The 18,130-nt window shown below is 55.0% G+C and overlaps 1 long non-coding RNA gene across 1 annotated transcript; it reads right to left on the minus strand.

The window, feature by feature from the left end:
- Positions 1-8,671: 8,671 nt before the first annotated feature.
- On the minus strand, positions 8,672-17,312 carry LOC124077133 (uncharacterized). The gene is made up of 3 exons (XR_006846535.2): positions 15,563-17,312; positions 11,718-13,541; positions 8,672-9,109 (listed from the first exon to the last, which is right to left on the minus strand). It is a non-coding gene; the product is annotated as an uncharacterized LOC124077133 (long non-coding RNA).
- Positions 17,313-18,130: the final 818 nt, after the last annotated feature.

An 18,130-nucleotide genomic window follows, 5' to 3' on the forward strand; every position in this document is an offset into this window, starting at 1 on the left:
GTGGACTCCTACCTGAGATGAACCTGCTGCCCTCCCGTCCCTCCTTCTCCACGTGAGAGTACTCGCTGTGGCACCCGGGGAGACCGAGTTGGCCAGGAAATGAGTGGCCAGTGGTGGGACTTCAGGCTGATGCTGGCCGTGGGGGGGTTGAGGCTGGGGAGGCAAGAGCAAGTACGGGGGCCATCTGGCTGCTGCATTGGGAGGACTTTGCTTGGTGCTGGCAGGGAAATCCCAGTTGGGAAGTTGGGAAGCACGAGAGGGACACAAGAGTGATCTCTTAAAAGCCACCTGTGTCATCTCAGGCTCAGGCCGGGGCGAGGCAGTGAGTGGCTCGGGCAGCTCCTGGGGGAGGGACATTCTCCTGCCCCTATGCATCTAGGTGCCTGGCATGGCCCTGAGTCCCGCCCCTGCCCGGTTCTGGCCCTTCCAGGTGGCTACTATGGTTGGACACTGTATTTTTCCTTGCAGAGCAGGATGATGACCTCTGTGCCCTGTGTATGTGTCCATCCCTCCTGCTCGGTACAGAGGCAGACCCTGCTTACCAGCTCCCTTTACCAGGGAAGCCTGGAGAGCAAGGGAGCAGGGGTGGGCAGGAGCAGGAGCGCCCAGGGGCAAGGGCCTCTCAGGACCACAGGCGGTTGGGGCTGCCAGGGGCAGCTGCGTCAGGGGGCTAAGTGGACCAAGGGGGCCTCCAGGTTGGTTGGGTTTCAAGCCCAAGGTGGTACCAAGGCCAGGGAAAGGCAGGCAGATCTGACCGACCGCGGGAGGGCTGTCTGTGGTGCCCTTTCACCGATGATCGTGTGAGGCGACCCTTCACTGCCAAGTGGTGGTTTGTAGACAGGGGAAGCGACAGATACTATTTATCAAGCGTCTTTACGTCTGTTAGCCGCGAGGAGGAGGGGAGACGCTGACAAGGCGCTCTGGGGTCGCCATCTGTCCAGAACACAACCCTGGGAGCCTCCTGGGAGGCGGAGAACCACCCAGGCTCAAGACCACGCACGTCATGACTCATGCTCCTGAGTGTCCCCAAACCCGGGCGGACCCAGTGTCACGGGCTCCCCTGAGCTTCGTCCCTGGGAGATGTTGAACATACTGTGGCTCACAGAGCCTGTGGTTCTGTTCAGAGTGTGTTTAGCAAGCAGAGGTCTAGGTGTGAACGGCTGCCCCCCGGGGAGCTGGTGACCCTGGTGGCTTCGTCCCTGCCTTTGGATCTCACTTTTCCCATGTTCACGGCGTGGAGAGGACCAAGGGAGGACCCAGGAGGACCCTCATGGAACCAGTTTGGTCCACGGCTCTGGTTACACCTTTCTCAGTGAGTTTAACTGAGCACATACATCCCACCAGACCCCGTGCTAGCCACCGAGGACACTGACTTGTAGATTCACTCATTTCACAAACATTTGCTAAGCTCCAACTGTATGCCCGACAGACCCTGTGCTGGGCTCCCACCTGGCAAGGGAGATAGACATTAAAGCACCTAAAAATAAGTAACCGAGCAAACTCCTCTAGAGCGCCAGCGCCCCAGGGCTCAGCCCAGAGGCCCACCCGGGGACCACCAGTCCCTTCTACAGATTACAGCCTGAGGCTCCGAGGGGTGAAGGCTGCTGCCAGGCCCCAGAGCTAGTGGGCTGCAGGGACACAGGCCCCGACTCCCCAGCCCACATCCTTCCTGGCAGCACCTCTGCCTGCGTGATTTCCACCACGATGTCGAGGACATCGGGCTGGACTGGTCAGGAAGATGCAGGATGCCCAGAGGGGCCCACTGCCCAGAGTCTCCAGGTGGGGAAGGGTGTACCTTCAGAGACACCAAGGAGGGGTTCAGGAAGAGTGTGCACCTGCCGGCAGGGAGGGGTGGCCGGCGTGTCCGAGCGTAGGTGTGAGTCTCTGCCTATTTGTGGAAACGTGCGTGTGTGTGAGCTCATCTGTGTTCGTGCGTTGGCAGGTGTCCCATGGAAGGGAGTGGCTGGGGGTGTCTGTGTGTCCTTATAGATCTGTGTGTTTCCATATGTCTGTGCATCTCTGTGCCTGTACAGATGTGTGCCTCTGTGTGTGTGTGTGTGTGTGTGGCTCTGTGAGCCCGAGGATCTGCACATGTAGTGACATTTATGTGTGTGTGTGTGTGTGTGTCTGTGGGTCTGCCCGTGTGTCACTGGGGGTGTGGGGACACAGGTCTTTCTCTGCGCATTTACCTGCCCGTGTGTCTCTGTGTGTGTCGGTGTCTCAGCGAGCGCTTATCAGCATGTGCTGCTGTGGGTGTGCGTGGTGTGACCCGGCCCCCCTCCTTGCCCCCAGTTGTTCCCCGGAGCTGATCTCAATGTCCTCCAGAATCAGGAGACCGACAGCGTCAGTGGCTTCAGCCTTATCTGTCCCAGCCTGCCACTCTGTCAGAGGAAATCAAGTTTGCCTGGCACAACCTGCTCCTTATGATGTCATTGGGCTGTGATCGGCACGTTCTGCCTTCTGAGGTATTTGTCTTTTGGTGGCTTGATGAATACCTGCCAATGCAGAGATAAAGAGAACACAGGTTTTTTTTTTTTTTCCCCTCAGAAGCATTAGTTGGCCCTCTTCTTTCTTGTAAACTTGGGAACAGAGGTAGAGGAGCTTTGTGACCGTAAGAACCTGGTTCCAGTCTCCATTTGCCCCTTCGACAGCTGTGTGACCTTGGGGAGGATGCTGCAGCTCTCTGAGCCAAGGCTTATAAAAGGAGCAATACAACAATAGATGGGAATGTTCCCAGAAGTCCTGTTTAATCAGCTCGTTCATCACTGTGACCAAAAGACCTGAGAAGAACAAGGTAGAGGAGGAGAAGTTTTTTAGATTCAAGGTTTCGGAGGTTCAGTTCATGCTTGTCAATCCTAGCTCTGGGCCCAGGGTGAGGCAGAACATCATGGCGGCAGGGCATGGCGGAGGGGCAGCCCAGGACAGGGAGGCCGGGAAACAGAGAGCCCCACTCACCAGGAAAAACATAAACCCCAAAGGCACACCCCTGGTGTCTACTAACTCCCACCACACCCGCCGGCCTCCAACCACCCCCAGTTAATCCACATCAGTGGATTAATCCACTGATGGGGTTACACTTCTACAACCTGATCCTTTCACCTCTGAAGACCCTGTGCTGTCTCACACATGAGCTCTTGGGGACACCTCACTCTAGCCCATAACAAGCCATCAGTCCTTACCTGGAGGGAGGTGGAGGCAGGGAGGCCCGGGGAGGACCCTGGCTCAGACGCCACACCTGCTTAGGTCCTCACTCCCTTCTCCTAAACCATGGCCCTAAGCAAGTGACCTGACCTCTGCCAGCCTAGTGGCTCCTCTGTGACACATAGTAGGACCGGGTGGGAGTGCTAACGTCTATAGTAGGATGACGGGGGTTGGCAATGTCTGTCTCGGCCCCTCTCAGACTTTCAGCGGGTGTGACCCGCGGGGCCTCTGGCAGTGCCAGCGAGGTGGGGACAGCGTGACGGGGTGATTTACTATCGTCCTTTTACTGTTTTGAGATGCAGCCTCAGCATAGTGTTCTTGGCACCACCATCTTCCTGGCAAACGCCTGCGTCTCATCCAGACCCAGAGGCTGTTCTCTCTCTGGGAAGAGCACAGGGCCGCGTGGCCTCCAGCCCAGAGTGGCCCCGGTGGAGTGGAGGTGGCAGAGTCCCCAGCACCCGTCCCACCGCGCCTCCCCTCCCTGTCCCTCTACATCATCCCTGCACCTCCAGCGTGACCTTGAATCACCTTGTCCTTGAAGATGCTGGTTCTCCGCCTGGAATACCCTGGCTGCCACTCTGCACCTTAGATAATCTGGGTGTGGCTCCAGGTCCCTGTAAAGGCCAAGATAGATGTCCCTACTCTGTGTCCCAGTGCAGCCTGGAGTCACCCCGTAAGCATGATGTTCAGGGTATTTAAGTCCTCTGCCTCTCTGCCAGCTCGTTATGGTACCAACCAGGCACCAGGCAGTAGGAACGGAGCCCAGGAGTCCCCAGCGATGCCTACAGAGGGAACAATGGAGATCATTCGTCCCCTGGTGTCCTCTGCCCAGCCAGCCCTCGGGTGGCAATACCTGCACACAGACGTAGGTTCCTCCATCCCAGCCTCTCCCCACAACCATCTGCTTCTGGCGATGTCACGTGGCGCCCCTCCTTTGTGCCTGTGCTCTGGTCTTGAAGCTGACAGGCTGTCTCCCCTGCACCTGCTAGGTTCCCACTTCAGTGCCACATGGACCCAGGACAAAAGCCTCCCAGGGGTTTGAGTAGTTGGCAGGGCTTGGGGCTAGTATTTGAGTTTGCTCTGGTGACCGTGGGCATCCACGTGGGCCTACAGCGTCAGCTTTAGAGAAAGGCTGGGGGCCAGGATCTGAGACAGAACGGCCTGAGTTCCAAGCCTTGGTCCTGCTTCCTACCAGCCACGTGCTGTGGGTAGCGGGTCAAGTCTCTTTGTGCCCCATCTCCTTGTCTGGAGGTAGGGAATAGAGTGTGCGTGCCTCACTGGACTTTTGTTGGGGAGGAAGGAGATCGGAGCTGCGGTTACTCTTGTAACCAATGGTAGCCTCCGCCAAGGGCCTCTACTCCGACTGTACCAGGGCCTGAACATCTGGGATATTGTATTTGTTCATTGCTATAATAAAACGTGTGAGGGTAGGTACTTATAAAGAAAAGAGGTGTATTTAGCTCACAATTTTGGAGGTTCAAGGGCCAGCAGTGGCATCAGCACAGCTGTGGTGAGTCTTCATCGTGGACGGCACCACAAGGGCAGGAGGGTGAGTGGCAGTGAGGGAGGGCACCACAGGACAGGAAGCCAGCAAGGCAGGGGTCTTTTGTAACAACTTGCTCTTGCAAGACCTCACTCAGGGCCTCAGGAGAACTGCATCATCCCTTCGAAGGGCATGCCCCCGCCCGGCCCCTCGCCACCTGCCGAAGCTACCACACCGAGGACCAAGCTCCCAGCACATGACCCCTTGGGGACAAACTCAAACCGTAGCACATTTCCCATCTCCATTCTGCCAAGCAGGGCTCTGGGACTGGACATCGGAATCGCTCTGCGATTTCAGGCGAGTCTCTATGAGCCGGTGGTGCCTTCCAGGAGAGATGGAGGCCCCTCGCACCAGACAGGAGGGAGCCCCACCTTTCCCTCCCCAGAGCATCTCATCGGCAGTCTGCTTGGCCCACCTCAGGGAATAGCCCAGGGGTCAGCAAATGACTGTCCTTGGGCTGCATCCAGCCCCGCCCCCTGAGTCTCAAAGTTTTTCTGGACCTTGGTTCATCTGCATGTTGTCTGGGCTGCTTTAGCGGGACAGCCGCGGTAGTCGCACAGAGACCATGGGGCTCGGCAGGCCGGCCAGTTCTCTGTGATCTTAGAGGGCAATTTGAGATGAAAGGGTTAAAGGTGCATGTGACGGGTAGCCCAGGGGCCCGAGCACCACGCCCGCCTCGTGCCACCCATCCTGACAATTGGTTGCTGGGGCCAGATTGCATTCCATCCCCCATCCCAACCCTAGCACTCACGCGCGTCCTCAAGTGCCTCCACTGTCCACGGGGAACTGGACCAAGAACTGCCGGCAGCGGGTGGAGCCCTGGTGTACCCCAGAGGGCAGCTAGAGGCCTTGGCGAGGGGCAAAGCCACTGGCCCCATTGATTACACCCAGTGAAAGCCACTGTCCTATTCAACGTGTCCACTGACCACACTGTCTCCGATCGCTCCCTGGCCAGGCCGCTCCATGCTTGAGCTGGAGGGGTCTACAGGCCGTGTCCTCCTCTTCCTCAGGTGCCTCCACAGCCTCCCACGGCCTCAGGATACAGCCGACGCTGGAATACGGACACACAAGGCCTGTCCTGGTCTGGTCTCTGCTGGTCTCCCAGCCTCCTGTCCCCTACCTGCTCAGCCATGTGACCCCCAGCACTGCCACACCACTAGGGCTCCTAGACAACCCTCTAGCTTGTGGCTCCTTTGGAGTCAACACACAATCATCCTTCATGGGCCACTCTGCTCCCCCGGTCCCTCTGACAAACCTCCAGGTATCTTCAGGTCCTCTAGGTGACATCTCCTCTATGTGACACCCGAGCTGTCCAGGTAGCCTGGCCCCTCCAATGTGCTTCAATTTAGTCGTCACCAACCTTGGCTCCCAGCCCATAAACACCCACTGGCTGAGTGAGTGAGGAGGACCCCTTTGGGAAGGTGACCAGATGAGGAAGCGCAGGGCTGTCCTCCTCCTCGGGTTCCAGCACAGGGGACAACCCCCTCGGAGCCAGACTACTGGGTGTTAGGGTCTGCAAACAAGTCGGATGGCGCCTGGCATTTTGCCAGAGGGAGTGGTTTGTGAAGTAACACCAGCGAGCCATTAAGTGTGGAGATTCCTTATTGGTTGACTGCTGTATCTAGTTTATGCTAATTAGATAAGCTGTGTGGAATGTGTATATACCCCTCCTGTCCTACAATAAACGGCTCCCACTCCTGCTGTATCAATCTACACAAGTTCCTCGTCACCCCCTGGTTAGTTTGCTGCAGCCGGACCGCGGCAGTTGGTGGCCCGTCCAGGGAGCCCCAGGACACTCGGGGGTAAGTGACGAAAAAAAAAAGCTGCCTGTCCATAGATAGGACGGGAGCAAATCTGCTCGTCCCTAAGCAGACAGGGCGAGAGAGAGAATGACCATTTTAAGAAAATGGAGAAGATTGATACAGTATGTTTGTGTCTTGTTTTTGTCTTGAAATGTTGTATTGTCTTTGTGACGAAAATATGGAAATAAGTAAATTACTAAGGGAAGAAGGCACCCCAGTGGAACCAAGAATAGTTGGGGCATGTGTTGATGGAAGCCCAGGAACTCTAGTCAGAAAGAAGAAAGTTCAAAAGAAGAAGGATTATCAGGAAAAAAGTTGCAGCAAAAGGCTATTACTAAATACTGGAGGGTGCATGAATCGGCACAGCTGCTGCCACATGCACGAGCCGGTCTTGGCGCAGCAAGGACTTTCCAAGGGAGCGGGACACCACTGCGAGAGCCCAAATCCAAACCTGACCCGGAGGCACAGTCTCGCAGGCTCTTGCTCCCTGTGCCCAGTGGCAGTTTGAGTCCTGAACACTCCCCGGACTCTCCCTGGGGCCATCTGGGGCTGCCCAGGACACTACAGGTGTCCTGGGCGTCCCTGAAGTTTGATCATTTCCAAGGCCAGTAACTACAATGGTTCTCCCACACCTGGAAGCTAATGAGTAATGAGCACTATTAAGGCTTATTTCAAATGTAAAAAACCTTGAGATAATGTACTAAATTGTTCAGAAGGTTGTTTTCTTAGTGCCTGCTGGAATACTACAGGATTTTCTTTAACATCATTGCCGGAGTTCCTACCTTCGTCCCAGTGCCGGTGAGGACGAGGGTGGAAGAATTTCCAGTGTTGCTGAGAACCAGACGAGACTTCGAGACTTCGGATCAAGCTAGCTGCCTGCAGAACTTACCTGGACTGTCATTTAGGCTAGCTGCCTGCATAACTTACCTGGACTGTGATTTACCTGGACTGTGAGTTAATCTATTGAGACACTGCTTTACCTGGACTGAGACAACAAACTGTAATCTACAACAAATTGTAACTCGGTATCTTTGCTAACGGTGTCATTGCTGGTATAATTTTTCCAAGGGCTTCTTGCATGGAGCCATCAATTGGCTTGGTATCATGGCATTTTGTATCCTCCCCTTCTGCTTGTAGAAGATTGTGGTGTTTGTGTAAAAACCACTATGGTCATTATTTAAATTAAACAAAAGGGGGAAATGTTAGGGTCTGTAAACAAGTCGGGATGGCGCCTGGCATTTTGCCAGAGGGAGTGGTTTGTGGGGTGGTGCCAGCGAGCCATTAAGTGTGGAGATTCCTTATTGGTTGACTGCTGTATCTAGTTTATGTTAATTAAGATAAGCTGTGTGAAATGTATCTATACCCCTCCTGTCCTACAATAAACGGCTCCCACTCCTGCTGTATCAATGTACTCAAGTTGCTCGTCACCCCCCGGTTATTTTGCTGCAGCCGGGCTGCAGCCGGACTGCGACACTGGGTGAGGTTGGCTCTCCTGTTAATTGGCAATGACCTGGAGCCAGTGACTTGATCTCTCTGTGCCCCCATTTCCTCATCTGTAAAACAAGGGACATAATAGTGTCATCTTCACAGCTTGTCATGAACATTAAATGAGCCCATACGAACCTCCAAAATCTGAAACGCTCCAAGATCCGAACCTTCTTGAGCAGTCGTTAGCCCCTAAGTGGAGAATCCCACACCATGAAGCCTTATTTCATGCTCAAGATGGCTAAGCATATAAAATCACCCACAGACTATGTGTGTGTAGACTGTAAATGAAATATAGACTAATTTCATGTTTTGATTTGGGTTCCATCGCCAAATTATCTCATTATATATGTATATACAAGTATTCCAAAATCTGAAAAATAAAATCCAAATCTGAAGCACTCCGGTCTGAAGCCTTTTGGGTAAGGAACACTCAATCTATACATCTATCATATTAATATATAGAGAGAATTTATGTCACACATATGTGTGTGCATGTGTGTGTGGTTGGTATCTTGGAAGAGAACCTGTGCACACACGATAAGCATATTAGCTAGTGTGTGTGCACACACGTGTATGTGTGTGTGATACTGTGGTTCATGATAAGCACTCTACAAAAGCCTCTAGTCTGGCTGGAATTTATTCTGGCTTTTATTAAACTTTCTTTTTTTTCAATTTATGATGATTTTTCTCTCTTAGTCTTGTTTTTCTCTGACCTTCACCAGAGGAGGAACTCCTGGGGGCAGCACACCTGTCTGGTCTACTTCTGCCTTCTTGGCACCTGGAAGCATGCTTTGTTAAGTATTTGGGAACAAATGAGGAAGCAAATCTTACACCCCAAAGCCAGACTACCCCGTGGTCTCCTCCCTGATCCTCCCTGCTGGCCCCCTCCCCGCCTCTCCAAGTTTATAGGAGACTTGGGGGGACTTTTCGGGATATCGGGTCTCCACAGCAAGAACACATGATCTCATGTCACCGTCAGCGAGAGGCAGATGGGCACCGGGGACCCTCAAGCGAGAAATGGAGTCTCCAGACTGACTCTGAGGAAAACGGACTCTCCAGCTGACCCAGGAGATGTCTATAATGAGAGAAAACCAATTTAAATGCAAATGGCCCACTTTGTTGGAGAAAGGCCCCTTGCTGCAGAGAGGCCACAAAACAAACGGCATCGGCATCGTCCCCAGGCCACTCTGCCATTGGACAGGAGGGCTGCTTCATGCATTGAGGATTAAGTTCTGAACTAGTGACAAAGGGTCACATGTACTGTTGGCAGCCTTCCCCGGTGCCACTTGGATGTCCCCACGGGCGACAGTCTTCAGCCACCACCATTTGTGGCACCATGGCAGGTGCCAGATGTTTTGCAGGACAATGAAAGAGGCACCAGGCACAGGAGCTGCCCTTGCTTGGCCCATGCCCAGGGGTGGCACTGAGATCCATTCTGGCCACAGTGGGAACTGACACCTCGTTTGCGCAACTATTTTGGACCCAGCGAGGCACTAAATCTAGACATGGAAACAGCCCACCAAGTTCCCTCAGCAGCCCTGTGATGTGACCTGTTTCCTAATTTCACAAGGAAACCAAGGTCCCAGCAGGGTACGACCCTTGCCCTGGTTACTGGGATTCAACCAGACAGAGCCCTGCAGGCGGTGACCCCAGCCGCTGCAGAGCAGCCCCCCGGGGGCTCTGCCCACGCTGAGCTCTCCCTAGATCCAGGCACCTGTCCAGGGCATCTTCTTCTGGCCAAGGGGCCCGAGGCCAGGACGTCGAGAGACAGTCTGCCACTGGTCTTGACCTGGGGCAGCAACAAAATACTATTCGAGGAATCCAGCCCCATGGGCTGCTCTACAGCTGCCTGGCTGTACAGGCTTGGGGTCCTCTCCCTCTCCGAGCCTCATCTCTCTGTAGGAGACGAAGAGCCCCACGCCATTCCTGGCTCTATAAGTGCAATGTCCTGGTCCTCCAGCTCCTCTCGAGAGCGGCCACTGCTCCTCCTTCCTGCCCTCTGCCCGCCATGGCCCTCTATCTGCTGGCCCATCTCTGTTGGGTTGAAGACTTTAATCTCCTCCTCTAGTTTCTTGACTCAAGGAAGGTGCCATCTGCCTCACTGAACCCAGGCCCTCTGCTGGCCCCCTCTCCAAATGAGGCCTGGATACAGGTTTCATCCAGTTCGTTCCATGATGGAGCTGGTGAAACCAAACAGGGCGCTTTGCCCTCGCGGGCTCTGCTGATCACTGACCTGGGGGCCCAGATGGCAGAAACTGAGACCCAGAGGCTTTAAAAAATTGCCAACAGCCGACCAGCCAGGGAAACACAGAGGCTGGATCTGAAGTAAGAAATCAGAAAAGACACCGGCTCAGTGTTCTGAGGGCTCGCCTTGGGCTGAGGCCACACTCCCTGACTAAACACGCACACAGCTCCTCTGGCCTGAGCTGCTCCCTGTGCACAATGTGAGCTGTTTGTGCAGAGGAGCCAGCTGTGGCAAGGCCCTGGGGGACCCGCTTTCCTAGTCCAAGCAGCAGGTACCAAGCCAGACACAGAACAGACGTCATCCTTTTAGGTAATGACGGAGGGAGTGCGGTGAAAGCCGGGGAGGTTGGTCAGGAAGGCTCCTGGCGGATCCCTGGAGCTGAGCTTCAGGGTCTCGCTGTGGGCACTGTGGACATCTGGGGTCTGACAGTCCTCTGCGTGGGGCTGTCCTGTGCATTGCAGGCTGTTTAGCAGCGTCCCACGAGATGCCATAGCACCCCCAAAACCAGACAACAAAAAATGTCTCCAAGTATCACCACGTTCCCCGGGGGACAACCACCCTCTGCTGAGAACCTCTGAGTCCTGAGACCCACAAGGCAGCAGGTGGAGGGGAGGAATAGCCAGGCAGCCTGCGAGCTCGGAGCTGAGAAGCAGCAAGGGGACCCGTTGGGCCAGCGAGGGACGGCACGTCTGTCATGGCCACACACTCTTAGACCTCTCTGCAGCACTCAGCAGCCCCAAGGGAGCCTCTGCTCCGTGCCCAGCATGTGAAGGACACAGTGCACACTCCAAGGGGTGGACGTCGGGCTGGCTGGATGAGACACCCGTGTGGCCGTTGGCACAGGGCCCCCCCAAGGTAGCAGAATATTGGGACAGAGGCAGGCAGAGAGGCACGAGGCCCTGGTGGAGCAAGGGATGGGCTGCTCTGGGAAGGGGCTGGGGGCGGCCGAAGCTTCCCTCCTGCACCTTGCCCTCAGTCTCCACGCCCTGCAGCTCGGGTTTGGTGGAATGCCTAACGACAGCGCCCCTGGCCTAGCCAAGGCGCTGGCACGAAACCCAAGCTTGGCCCTCAGACTCTTGCTTCCTGGAATCAGAACACTGGGCGGAGAAGCCCAAAGGCATCAAGTGGCTGGAATCACTTTGTCTAATGGGTACGGAGCAAAGGCCGTCCGCATTCCTAGGGCCGCTGCTCTTCTCTCTCTGGAGGCCCAGCTTTTCCTTCTCACACCCTTTCAGTGGGCCTCTGCCAAAGTCGCCAGAGCAGGTCTCTGCTGCATGCAGTGCCAGCTAAAATAGAACCTGCGCCGTGAAGAGGACTGAGCGCAGGAAGGCTTCCCACTCGCCACCCTCACCCCTCTGTCCCAGGGGGCTGTGTCCCTCTCCCCAGCTGCGGTCAAGCACCACTCCAAGACCTGGCCTGTGTCCTTTTCTTTACGTACCTACGCAGCCCAGCTCCGGTTGGCTTATCCTTCTTTGAGCTCGTCACAGTTTGTAATTATAGTCCTTCCTGGGGATTGATTCCAGGCCCTTGGTAGACCCTCAAATCCATGTGTTTATGTCCCTTAAAAAAATGGCTCTGTCTTTGCACTGAACCTCCTCCTTCCTCCTGTTTACTTTATAGCGCCTCTGAATGACTTACGATCCTCAATGCAGTGACAGTGCTGTGGAGCTGGCTACTGCATTGTCTTAGGGACGAGAGACAGAAAGGAGTCTACATGTGGTTGGTGCCGATGCCATAGTTTAAAACTGTGTTCACCCCAAGGTTAGTTGGATCCACAGTTACGGACCCTCGGACACAGAGGCTGACTCCGCAGTTTCCTTGCAGGTTCATTTGTTGAACATCGTCCTCTCCCACTAGTGGAAGCCAGGGTCACTTTTATTTATGGTACCAGGGATTAAACCCAGGGTCACTTAACCACTGAGCCACGACCCCAGATAGAAGGTCTGCTCTCACCCAGTGGTTGGCCAGCCATGCCAATGTGCCTTGGATGGGGAGTCTGGGACCATCAGCTTCCAATGTTAAAACTGGGAAAGTCACAGGTAACCGGGGACAGTGGCTACCTGCCAGAGTCTGGCAAATACAAAGCCATCGGGTACACACCCACGCAGATGCTCAGGTGTTGACGGCAGTGACGTGAACCATGGGGTGGCCCCGGGTGTTCCTGCATTCTTCACCCATCTCCAGTCCTGCCAGTGCCAGGTGACCCCCGGGCAGAAGCAGAGGATTCAAAGAGGGAGATCCTGGCAGCCAGAGAGGCACGAGGCCCTGGTGGAGCAAGGGATGGGCTGCTACACAAGGATGTGGGTTGGAAGGACCCAGGTTGTGCAGGCCTTGGGGGGCAGGCCAGGAAGTGTGGGTGCCATGCCCAGGCAAAGCAGACCCTCACCAGGTCAGGAGCAGGGAGGGGTCCTGGGAGCAGGAACCACCTGGGGATGACGCACGGGGCTTCCCCAGACTCTTAGGGGAAGGCGACCTCCGCAAGAGGTGTCTGCAGAGGCCACTGAAAGATGGTGGCACCTGGAGTCAACAGCTCCGTTCTGTGGTGGGCGGAGAGGGGGGCTTCTCATCTCCAGCGCACCATCTGCTCTGATCGACAAGCCGAGAGCCACCCCCGGGAAACGTGCACATACGGTGCGCATGTGATGAGTCCTGTCTTTGCTGCCACCTGGAGATCCAGCCACCCAGACTGTCCCCAAGGGCTGTGCTGTTGAGAGCCCCCCTTGCTCCATCAGTGGGTGAGAAACCTCTGTGTACCCTGAGTCCTGAACTCTAAGGCCACGGCCTTAGGAGGCTGGGCCTTTGGGAGCTGATAGGTCTCCAGGGAGGAACCCTCAAGAATGGGATTGGCACCCTCATGAAAGAGGCCCCAGAGCCCCCCTCGTTCCTTCCTCCAAGTGAGAGGCAGAAGGAGCTGCCTGTGGACCAAAAGGTGAGCCCTGGCCAGACACCCAGCCGTGACCTTGGGCTTCCCGGCTCTGGAACTGTGGGTAATACATGTCTATGGCCATAGGCTGCCCCGTGGGTGGCCTTCTGGGCTCTGGATGTAGCTCCAGGTGCAGCACCTGCTGGGCAGGCTCGAGGCCCTGGGCTCAATCCCAGCACCGCAGAGCGCGGCAGTTAGTGGAATCCTCTGACAGCAGCCAAACAGTCGAGGACGGAAGCCAAACTCCTGGACGGACTCTCACAGCTTCAGGGGCTGGGGATCCTCACAGGGCATTTCTCTAACACAGCTCCCTTGTCTCAAAGTGGAGAAGGAATCTTCCTAAAAAGATGAAATAAATGAGGGGCAGAGGGTTAGCTCTTCTCCCCTCACCTCTTCTCACCAAAGAACCGAGTCATTAAGAGATGGCCCCTTGTCCCCCGTGGGCACAAGACGATTCTAGAAAGTGAAAAGACAGAAAATAAAAACTCTGAATCTTGTGGTAAGGCACATTTTTTTTCCTGTTTAAATTCTCTTTAAATCTTTCTTATTACCCCAAGAAGAAATTCTCATAAGGTACTAATAAGTTTTTTAACATCTCTGTAAAAGGTTGACACCTCTCCAAATCTCCCTTTTAAATGAACGTCAAACTGTCTTTGATGGAAAACTGTAACTCTCTAGAATTTAATAAAATCATTTTCTTTTTAATCTTTTTTTTTTTAAAATCAGGGATTAAACCCAGGGTCACTTAAGCACTGAGCCACATCCCCAGCCCTTTTTATATATTTAGAAACAGGGTCTCATTAAGTTGCTTAGGGTCTCATTAAGTTGTTTAGGGCCTCACTAAGTTGCTGAGGTTGGTTTTCAACTTTGATCCTCCTGCCTCAGCCTCCAGAGCCGCTGGGATTACAGGCCTGCGCCAGCGCGCCTGGCTTTGTTTTATTCTCATGGTATTCCTTCTTCTGGGTAGCTTCTATTTGTGGTAGGTGATACTGCTTTTCCATTTAGGGTAGGGAGTAAGTTTCCCTTCTGAAGAAATGTATTTTAAGTTCTGAGACAAGTTAAAGGAAAAGAAGGGCAAGACCAGACCACAGGGTCTGCAGCTAGAGCAAAACCCTTGGTGGTCCTCCGACAACTGAAGTCGGAAAACAGGGGCAGAGGTCAGAGAGACCCTGACCCCGGGCTGCTCACCCAGGCGGGCTCCATTCATGCCAGTAAGCAAATATCAGGCCTGAACTCGGAAAGCTGGTCTCTTAACTGCATCAGAAACAGACACTGGGAAATGCTAGGAACTTCTTCATGTGACCTTGAACCTCCAGAAAGCCTCTGAGATGAGAGACAGCCCTTCTATTGCTGAACTTGGCAAAATACTCTGCTTCTGGGAAGGGCGTCTCCTCTAGACAAAGAGATGTCCAGTGCACGTCTCTGAATTTCCCATGAATGACCGCCAGGCCGGCAGCCGTCCACCACTGTGACAGAGTGCCTGAGAGAATCAACTTGTGAGGAGGAGAGGTTTATTTGCGGTCCCAGACTGGCAGGCCCTGTTTCCTGGGGCTTGGAGTGAGGCAGTGCGTCATCGTTGGAGCACGTGGCAGAAGAAGCTGTGTACCTCATGGGCACCAGGAAACAGAGCGACAGGAGGTGCCAGGGCCCCAACATCCTCTTCAAGCGTGCACCCCAGGGACCTAACTTCCTCCCACTCCCCCACCCCCTAAAGGCCCCTCCACCTCCCAGTAGCATCTGGGCAGTGATGGGGGGAGAGCAGCTCCTCCTTACCGGCTCCCTGCTGAGCGCTTCCTGTGCTTCTGAGGGCCTCTCTCTCCCTGAACCCCTTCAGTGACCCCAGACCAGGTGCATGCATACCCCTTACCTGAAATGCCCCGGGGACAAGTGTGCACAGACCTCAGCTCTATCCTCCAGAGGACACACAGCCACAGAATTCTCAAGTAAGCAGAGCCACACTGACATTTTCCCAATTGCATCAATGTGACAAATATTTACTGAGCACCTCCCAGGTATGGAGACTCTGCTTCTCGTCCCAGCCATTGGCAACAGGAGCTGGAGGCCCGTCCCTGGCCTCCCAGACAGGACCTCCTTCCTATAGACTCCTTAGGAGCGGCTTCGGGGTCTGGGTGAGTGGCTCAGGCCAGCTATGAGCCCGGCCAGGTGGGTCAGGCTGTGCACCTCCCCTTGGGTCCCAGCTCAGCTATTTTCTGCCCAAGCCTCTCCGCATCTACCTACCCCACCTTCCCACTGGAGGGGTAGGAGTGGAGAGGGTGCACGGAGGAGCCAAGGTGCAGTGTGACCACTCGAGCGAGCTCCAGTGTCCTGCTGCACTGTGGGGGCTGGCTGCAGCTACTCACCATGCGCCTAATAGCCAGGGTGCGAGGTTCCAGCACTTGGACAGGTACGTCTTCCAGGAGATGAGCATGCTCTCTGGTGTATTTTATTTTTTAAGCAGAAATGATTATGTGTTTGCTCCTAATGGCAGAAGTGTGGGGGTTCCAGAAGAGCACAGAGAAGGAAAGAGAACTTGTCCTATCCCTGACCCTTCCAGGCAGTCCCTTCTGGACGGGGAAACACGGTCACCACCTCATCTGCAATCCCAGGGCACCCTGCGGCACCAGGCACAGAACCAAGTCCTTGGAAACGCCCCTCCTTGGCCGCCGGTCACTGTCATCAGGGACTCAGCTGGCCGGGCTGGCCACTCACACTCACAAGCCGTTTATCTTTCCGTCTTCTCTCTTCAGCCCCCAGAACCCCAATCGTCACTCCCCAGTCCTGGTCTGTTTCTGAAATGCTCTTCCCTGACCTCCAAGGCTGGGTTTTTAGCGTGCAGGTCACGGTCAAATGTCACCTCCTTGGACAGTGACTAAACTGGTCCATCTTGCGTGGTCTCCTTCATGGTGTCGAACCAGCCTCAAAGGTCCCTGTTGAGGCCTGAGTTTATGTGTCCACTGCCTGACATCCCCCAAATAACACCCTGAACTTCCTCCCCAGCCCCAGGGCCCATGACAGCACCCCCACACCGACTCCTTCCTTACATATTTAATAAGCCGGTGGCCTGCGTCCGTGTATTCATAAGCAAGGGATCCTTCTGTGTTTAATGTTTGCCGCTTGGTTTCTTAACTTCCTGGGCTGCGACCACGTCGACCTCCAGAGGCAGGATGGCACTCTACTGCGGACACATCACCATGTCTAACGAAGCCTGTTCTTGGCTGGGTGGGCTCTTGGGATTCCCGTGTCTGTAGGTCAACGTGACACGTGTCTGTAGGTCAATGTGACACGTGTCTGTAGGTCAACGTGACACTCTACAGCCACCACCTTGTCCCCACACAGCTTCGCTCCTCTCGTGACCATCTCCTTAGGGTCAGTGCTCAGCTGCGGGAGGTGGGTGCCAGAGCTGCGTAGATCTAACTCTCTTGACCTGCGCGGAGGTCACACTGTGCTGGCCTTTGCTTTTGGCCCTGGCTGCTGGCCGTCTCGTGGAGTCTTCTGAGGGACCTGGGTGTCTTCGTCTCCTCGTCCCAGGGGGAAGCAGCCTACCATCTCACTCTGCCAGCACCTCTCTCCCCTGCAATGGAAGGGCTTCAGCACCTTGGCAGGGACCGTGTATGGCAGGAATCCTCCACACGGTGACGAAGAGGCCAGCAGTCACTTCTGCAGGCAGCGGGGCTTGCCACTCGGGAACCCAGCAGCAGCCTGCCTGGGCCAGACCCACCCCTCCGGCTCCCTCCGTTTCCTCTAAAGCCCTCCTGGGCTCTGCCAGCTGGCCCCTTTGGAATGCACCCTACCTGCCCAAGTCCTCTGGGCCTTCACTGTGTCCTGCTCCCTGTCACTTTGTGCTCCAGAGAGCCCCTTTGCCCTCTGGTCCAGTCCTTGGGATCTGTCCAGCCCACACCTGCTGGCCAGGCTTTCTCTGGACCCAGCCCTCTCTCCGCCTGTACTGCTGTGCCCGCTGCGCACAAGTATGCTCCAATCTCCACGGGTGTTCTCCTCCGGAACTCACCCGAGTGTCGCAGTCAGGACCTTTGGGAAAACCAGGGCCCCAGCGGAGCCTCCATCTGCCACCTGCTATCTCTGCATTTGGGAGTCTCAGCTCCCTCTATAAAATGGGGACTTTTCTGTGGCTGATCTGAGAGTGCTGCTCTGAGACTCCAGGGCACCCGGAACTTGGCCTTGGCCTTGCACCTGGCGCAGAACACTCATTAACAATGACGTGGGAATACTTACCTTGACTTTGTTTTTCTGCACTTCAAGGAAACATTTGTGGACTGGAAGGGGCAGGTGCTGCGTAAGCACCACTGTGCGCACATTCACCCTTGCTAACCAGAACCTGGGGGGCCCGATCCATCCCCCCCCCCCCTGCCCAGGTCCAGGGCAGGACAGAGGAAGAGCTGTCCCTCCTGGCTGTAGCCTTACTGAGAGTGGGGCTCAGAGTTTCCTGAAAGGTGAAGACATCCCTTCCACCCTGCACCAACCTGACAGAGGGGTAATCATGTCCCAGGCTAATCAGACCACCATTTGTCAATCATCTCCAGGCTCCAGATCCACTCAAGGGGCTTTTGAGAAAGGTGAACTCAGTTAAACCCTCACATTATCTCCATAAGACAAGGATTCTTATCACTGAAGAGAAAATGGGGTCAGGAATTTTAAGGAATCTGCCCCAGGGCGTGGGGGCAGGAAGGGAAGCCAGGGGCTGAGCCAGGATGAGGCTCTGAAACAAGCAAAAACCACACACACACACACACACACACACACACACACAATTTCTTTTAAACAGGCAGTTTATTTAGCACCTCATTTACAGACATGCTCCAGTGTATTCAGTTGGTGCTTAAAAGGAATTCTCATCCCATGGTGATTTGTTAGAGAGCTGAACCGGCTAACAGAGGTGTCACAGGGACGGTTTCTATTTCCGCTACCCTCTG

This window comes from Marmota monax, unplaced genomic scaffold, assembly GCF_021218885.2.
Source record: "Marmota monax isolate L192 unplaced genomic scaffold, Marmota_monax_Labrador192_F-V1.1 WCK01_AAM20220418_F8-fsc00084, whole genome shotgun sequence".
Lineage (NCBI taxonomy): Eukaryota > Metazoa > Chordata > Mammalia > Rodentia > Sciuridae > Marmota > Marmota monax.